This window comes from Hippoglossus hippoglossus, chromosome 14 (assembly GCF_009819705.1).
Source record: "Hippoglossus hippoglossus isolate fHipHip1 chromosome 14, fHipHip1.pri, whole genome shotgun sequence".
Classification (NCBI taxonomy): domain Eukaryota; kingdom Metazoa; phylum Chordata; class Actinopteri; order Pleuronectiformes; family Pleuronectidae; genus Hippoglossus; species Hippoglossus hippoglossus.
In genome coordinates this window covers 6,325,199-6,332,351 of record NC_047164.1, presented here as the reverse complement: position 1 = coordinate 6,332,351, position 7,153 = coordinate 6,325,199, and the positions used below count along the sequence as shown (strand labels likewise).

General features: G+C 44.1%; 1 long non-coding RNA gene across 1 annotated transcript; it reads right to left on the bottom strand.

Moving 5' to 3' along the window:
- Positions 1-989: 989 nt before the first annotated feature.
- On the bottom strand, positions 990-6,182 carry LOC117774648. Its single transcript, XR_004616115.1, has 2 exons — positions 6,027-6,182; positions 990-2,693 (listed from the first exon to the last, which is right to left on the bottom strand). It is a non-coding gene; the product is annotated as an uncharacterized LOC117774648 (long non-coding RNA).
- Positions 6,183-7,153: the final 971 nt, after the last annotated feature.

The window sequence follows — 7,153 nt, the reverse complement described above, 5'->3', positions numbered from 1 at the left end:
GGCTGGGCCCTGGCGAGGAGAGTTGTGGTTTGGCCGTCCTCATAGGTGCCTAACTGACACTACAGGGGTAGATATTAGTCATCACAACCATGGAGGAGGACTGTGGTGGTGTCCGCATTAAACCCAGAGGGAGAGAGAGAGTCACGTCCTGGCTCCAAAAAATGTGAGCGCTGTTGCTCAATCTTGTTTTGTTTCAGGCAATTAGAGGCTGAAAAGACTGAAAAGACTGAGAAGAGACATTATAATAATGTCATGAGGAGCCATTGCTGTGTAGAGGAATACTAACGGTAATGTTTGCAACTTTCAAAACTTAATAAACAATAACAATAAAATAGCCGCTGTGGTAATGACCATAATAAAAGTCATAAAATCTCAATGGATACTCAGTGAAGTGAAACTTTCTCAGACTCGTATTGGGATTCAATCCTGACCTATACAGATATTTATTAGATATAAAAGGGTTTTAGGTGTAGTCATTTATAATAATTATATATATAATTTTATTTCAGGAGCATTTCGGGCCATAATGAAGAAATAAATTTCAGGATGACAGGACTGATAACTCTAAAAGAATGTTAAACAGCAGACGTCTACAGTGGTTAATCAGAGGAATGCTCCTTTTAATGTGATGTGACCGACAGCAGTGTGTGTGTGTGCGTGGCTGTGTGCGTGGCTGTGTGCGTGGGTGTGTGTGTGTGTGTGTGTGTGTGTGTCAGTGTCAGTGTCAGAACACTTTACCTATCAGCCTTGAACAGTAAGAGTTTATGTGCTGTTGTTTATCTGTCAGCACATGAGCTTTTACGGTGCAGGGAGGCCGAGGATAAACAACTTCTCATTCTTTCCTTTTCTTGTGCCGCCAATAAAGAAATAATGGACAAAGGAAATGATAAGTGGCACAATTGTGATGGCTAAAGATGCATTTCTCTCCATAATCTTCAGTTAATGTACTTTGTGATAAGTACTGAGTGGATGTGTAATTGTGTTTATTGTTTTAATTGTTTTTTTCACATTGGTGATTAAAAAGGTCTTTATTCTGCACAGTAACGCTGTTTAAACACATTTTTCTATGTTTACAGTGAAACTCTAATTTCAGCCTTGCTCTATTTACGTATGTTTTATTCGCAGCTCCAGACTAATGTTGAAAACACACTGAAAGGCTCAGTCCTCCATTTATTTTCAGTTTTTATCACTAACTTTGAAAAACTCGGGCTCTTCAGGATGCCTGTGAGTTAAGACAGCTGCCACAAATAATTTGATTTAAAAATCAATGTCTGTTTCATGCTGGAATCAGCAATCGCTCAAAGAGTATTTGTTCTGCTCTTTTCACCCTGTGTCTCAGTTACAAACTGTGAAAACACCAGAGAACATTGAAAGCATCTACCCTCGTATCCACAAAACACTGGAACATGTTCTTCATTTTTTATTTGACTTTATTGAATCAAGCGCATGTTTTGCTCCAAGATGTTTCAGCTCGGAAAAAACTGTTGATTTACACACAGACAAATTCTGACCTGTAGATGGCAGAATAACTCTGGATATCAGTGGTGCCTGAAGAAGAGGGGATGAAGGACGAGTCTATTCTTTGTGTGTCTGTGAACAAGTTGCATGTGTTTATATCTGCATGTGAGCATGTTGGTTGGCCCACCTGTGTGGATCCAGTGTGTGGTTTATGTCTGCCTGCAGGTTACTGCGCTGCCCACTGGGATTTCCTGTCTGTGCTGCTTTGAAGTGAGGCTGCTCTTGTCTGACAAACAGAGAGCGGAGCAGGTGTTGGGGCCGGCTGACTCATCCGTTCAGCATGCGCTCACTGCATTTATTACTGTACTCAAGGATCAAACCTTGAAGAAACTCATTACATCTAATAAAAATGAAAGTGAAACAATATGTGTCTTGTGTGTCATTGCGTACTTGATTGTTAAACAGTACCTAGTGAATCAGATGGATTGCATTATGTGTGTTTGGTGATATCACATATAATTACAAGGCTACATGTTAAATCAAATTAAAGTAGAGCTCCAGTATTTTATCAAAGGGCTTAATTGGGCAGAAACTTACAGCCATAAAAAGTCAGCGGTGCACGAGGATTGAAGGAACTGTGACCTAAATGAGAGGAAACACATCAAATCCAAACTTAATTATTAGCTCTAACTTTTCTCTTTTTGTCTTTCCTGATGGCAACTGTCCCTAACGACCATGGCTGTAGACTGTTACCATGGTGCTGTTGCTAGAGTAACAATCTAAAGCCACGGTTGCCATGGAGACAGCAGGGTGGAGGACGAGCTGGAGTTGGCATGGAAACTGGAAACTGCGAGGTCTCATTGGTTTGAGCTTGGATATTACGCACTTGTACGTTGTAGGACTCCCCCAATGCAAACCCACACAGGTTTCCTCTCCGAGCCGGAGGGAAGAAACGGAGCAGGAGAAACACACAGAGAGAAAACTTCAACATACGTAGAGAACTGCAGCTGTCGGGTCAAGACATCACCGTGGCCTAGTCTCTGCATGTCCATGTTGTCTTCAGCCTGGTGACTGGTGCATTGCCAGGCTTCAGTAGCCATGACTGTAGACTGTTACTGTACTGTGACACTGTATAAGCAGTAAGCAGTCTAAAGCCAAGGTGCTGATGCTCTGGCTAAGTTAGGAAGACGGGGAAGAGATTGTAAACGAGGACAAACACTCCGCTTTGTGGATTCCTGAATAAACAAAAAGAGAGGAGAGGATATAGATATAATGTTACCGGGATCAATCCTGACAAGACGTAAATGATAATCAATACAGTTCCTCGTGATCAGGGGCATCTCAGTGACCTAAATAGATGTCGAGGGAAGACAGGGAGTCTGTAAGATGCTGAAAACTACAGCTGCCTCATTTTCTCCATGTTAGAGCTTTGGGAGTTGTTAAAGCACCATCTCTGCATCGTTATTCTCAACCCTGTATAATTCATTAATTCCCCTCAACTAAAACTTGAGGGGAATACCATTCAAAATGAACAATATTCTACATTGGATTTAAGTGTGAAACAAGTAGAAACTGGGGTAGGGACGTTCTTAGGCCCTTGAAACATCACCGTGTTCGATTTTCAGTCCTAAGCTATTCTGAAGTTATGGAAACACATTGAATTTTAACCATGGTTTCTCAGGGACTGACTGTGATGACAAATGAGGATTTCAACTGCAAAGTTCAGAAACTACTTTTCAAAATATTCATATTTCTTAATATTACAGAGAAACGTATCAATTAATGATCAACTACTTTTACATATTCTACGGATCAGCCAGTCAAGTCAAAGGTAAAAACTTTGCAGTAAACTCAGTCAGATATATCTTTTTTTTTATATAATAGCCTAGAAAACTTTATAAACATTTGTTGAAAAACTGTTGGAAAGTTTGGCATTAGGCGTCATCCACCCACTGTTTTCCTGACTCTGACCTAGTTTGTGTTTGTGTGCACGCGCGTGTGTGAGAGAGAGCGAGAGAGAGAGTGTAGGAGAGTGACTGAGACAGCAACAAGAGAGAAGGAGAGAGAGAGACTGCCAGTGAACTTGGTTTGATTCTTTTTTAACATGAAATGTAGAAGAATGGCATTTTTTTAAATGTTTTTATTGGGTCATTTGATCAGGTTGGGAATATATTGAATATTTGGATGATTTAACATGGACATCTTCAAGAAGCCCAAAACAGTCCATAGCCGAATAAGATTTTAAGAATATTGGGAACTATATAACATGAAACAATTTTTTTTAAATTGCTTTCTCTTGCCTCTTTCTCAACTCTTTTAAACTGCCGTGTTTTAGACTCTTTAACCTGTGCTGCTCAGTAGTTCACTGACCGTTTACATGACAGGGGACATTCAAACCTCATGGTGCAGTGGATTTAAGACTTTAACACCATTCAAACATCTAACTGGTTAGAGAAAAATCTTTGTTTTCACCTTTTAAATATGTGTTATCAACTAAAATATGCTTTATTAAAAGATGTAATGATTCGCTAAAGCGAGACGGGTCGTGTTACTGGTGGTTTGTCTACAACAGGTTCCCTCTCATGCGTTTCAGCACCACACCGCTGGGACAGCGTCACAGCGCCTCGGAGTCTCGGAGCTGTCCGCGGTGCTGAACTGGACAAACAGCGGAAACTGAGGCAGCAGATGTTGTTAGAATCTTTCAAATGGTGATGACGTGTGTTTCATCTCATTGTCATTGATCGTGAATCTATAAGTTGTAACTCTTAACGTCCATCCCTCGTTATTGCATCGCCCTGCTCTCTGCAGCTGAACCTGTCGGAGCTGGACCGGAGCGCTGCCTCTGCGGTCCCTGCCTCCAACACCGAATAGATGCTGAAGTCACGCGTCTCGGTGCTCGTGAAGTCACATGCCCGCGGGTAAGGGCGTCTGACGTCACTTCGCGAGCGAACCAATCGCCTCTCGTCCCATTCTGCTGTCTGGCTTATCAGAGCGCGTGGGCAGCGGCTTGGTCTGGCTCGGTCTCCGTGGCACCGGGGAGAAACCGCCTCGACTGTGTGTGGGCTGTGTTGACGAGCATGCGGACCCTCCAGCGCAATACGCACGGAATCCTAAACAGTTTGAGCCTGAACCTGGACTCTCACCCTCCAAATGGAAGAGAGAGTTGCAATTGCTTCTCAAGATTTATGTATTTGGCTCCTAGAAATACACGACGTAAAGTTGAAACTAAAAGATGATGAATATTCTGTCATGTCTGTGAAGATTCTCAGTCAGTCGTGGTATCTTCAGAAGTTGGACAAGTATTCAACTGGACTTGCTTGTGTTTCTTGAAGACGTTTCACCTCCAAGAGGCTGAACTGAACTGAAGAAGACTCTTGGAAGTCCAGTTGCCTACATACACTTGTACAACTTCTAAAGATGTCATAACAGCTGTTTAATCTATACCCGAAATATATATAATGATAGTGATATAGTCTAATATCAAAATGTTTTACAAACCTATAATTAACATTGTCTAGTTGAAGACAGAACAGAAGCCTCAACAAAGAATTGTGAATGAACAGGGGTCTTTCATTGACTCGCTCCACGCACTCCTCCCTCGCGTTGTCCGTGCACGAGCCTCTCAAATCGTGCGCATACGCACCCACGCACGCCGGAGGATCATACTCCGCAGTGTGCGCGTGCGTACAAGCGTGCCCATGATGCCTTTAAAAGGATTATAGTAAGCGACTGCGTATCCCTCTGCAAAGTGCGCAAGAATGACGCAGGACTGACTTCACCGCCGGGCGACGTCACAGAGCCGAGAGTGAAGAAGGAGGGGGGGGCGTTGGAAGAGAGGAAGCGCCGACCGGAAGTGCACGGAGGGGGGAGGGGGTGCCAGGGAGGGGGAGGAGGAGGAGGGGGTGGTGACACACTGGAAGAAAGTGATGGCTATAATGTCTTCACTATCACCGGAAACCTCCCAGTGCCACGCGCTCCCGAGGATGTACAGGATTTGATGAGGAGCTGCCACCCCCCCCCCCCCCCCCAACACGCACACACTTGTTCAGAAACCTGCACGTGCACTCACACAGACACATCGGAGTGTGCGCGCTTCTGTGTCTGTGTGCACAATCCGCACATCTGATGTGGGCAGCAGCGGATCGTCTCCAGAGACAGCGCCGCTCGAGAGTCACACCAAAAAACCAGGTCTAATTGTGAAAGTGTGGCAGGTGAACACAACGCATCAGAACCGTCATACGTGGTGACATACGTCGCCTGCGTGCGTCGCGCGTAATTGGAACCGGTCGAACCAGATTCTGATTTGAAAAGCGAGTTTTATCCGCAGTTTGTATTTTCTGAGACATTCTCCTCAGGACGCAGGCTGAATGCTGCCCACATGGGAGAGAACATGAGTCACACTGCAGCAACTTCCAACCACCGAGAGAAAATGAGAATCAAAGCAGGCTGGAGAGGATGAAACCGTCCAACTCATCCTCTCCTATAGGCTGCACTTTACCCAAATCTCCCGCCAGGAATTGTGATTAAATAACACAGATGTAGTTTGTAGAAACAGGAGTTGAACTTACCTCAGTCAAAGTTCCCACGCAGTGTGGCCACGGCTGCTGTGGAGTCATGTCTGTCCTATCTCTAAACTCAGCCTTCATCACCACCACCAAACTGTTAGCGCCAAAATCTGTGCCACGCTGTCTTCGCGCACAAGACGCGCGTTGTCCCTCTCCTCCAATGTCGCTTCCCATACAGACCGGGCTCTCCCATCAACCGTAGGCTTTTTATAGAGATCCCGTAGTAACTAGTAGAGGGGAACGGGGGAGGAGGGGGAGAGAGAGAGAGGGAGGAAGGAAGGAGGAGAGGGAGAGCTCATTCAAAGATTCACCTACACATGTACGTGCGTATACCACGTCACGGAGCACGGCTATTTATAAAGGGGAGGAAAAGTATAGCCTGAATCATTGTGCGGGTCTTTATCGAGAAGGATGAAAATAGCGTGTTTCGTTGTGCACGCGCACCGAGAAATTGCGAAAAAAGCCTAATAAAACCTCAAGCTAAAAATATTATTCTCTAACAATATGTATTCTAAAGACATTTGGAGTCTCTGAGGTATCGATCAGTGAGTTAAATCAAACTTCCACCTCCACATATTCCATTTTTTTACTCATCGTGTGTTGTTAAATTTCGCAAGGGAGGTATTTCAGAGTCTATTTTTCAAAATATGGTGCTGCCGTCTCACCCAGTCGCTCCCTTTATGTGATACTATTTTATTCAGTTTTAGTGGATAGCACTTCAAGGCATCATAATAATGTGAGTGTTCAAAGTTGATAAAAATCCTCCTAAACTGCATGTTACAGCTCCACTTCTCTCTCGGTGCTGTTTTGGACAAAGCTTGTGTGAAAGTAAACACCTGAAGCTGACACTTCAAAGTGCAGCGTGCCCAACAACTGTTTACCCAAGTGATCGTGAGCATCGTGATGTTAAAACTGGCCGATGAATCACTGCAGTCATTTTTAAGCAGCTGTCTGCTCGGAATGACTAAAAATGTTTGCTGCACCGCACTGAGTTTTTTTTTACATCTTACACATGAAAAATTGATCCAGATATCTACTCAGTATTCCACCTATAATCTCTGCAAACCTCAGGGGCGACGTGACGGGAGTCGTGCGCACATCCACGCTGTTGAACGTGGCGAGATTTGGGG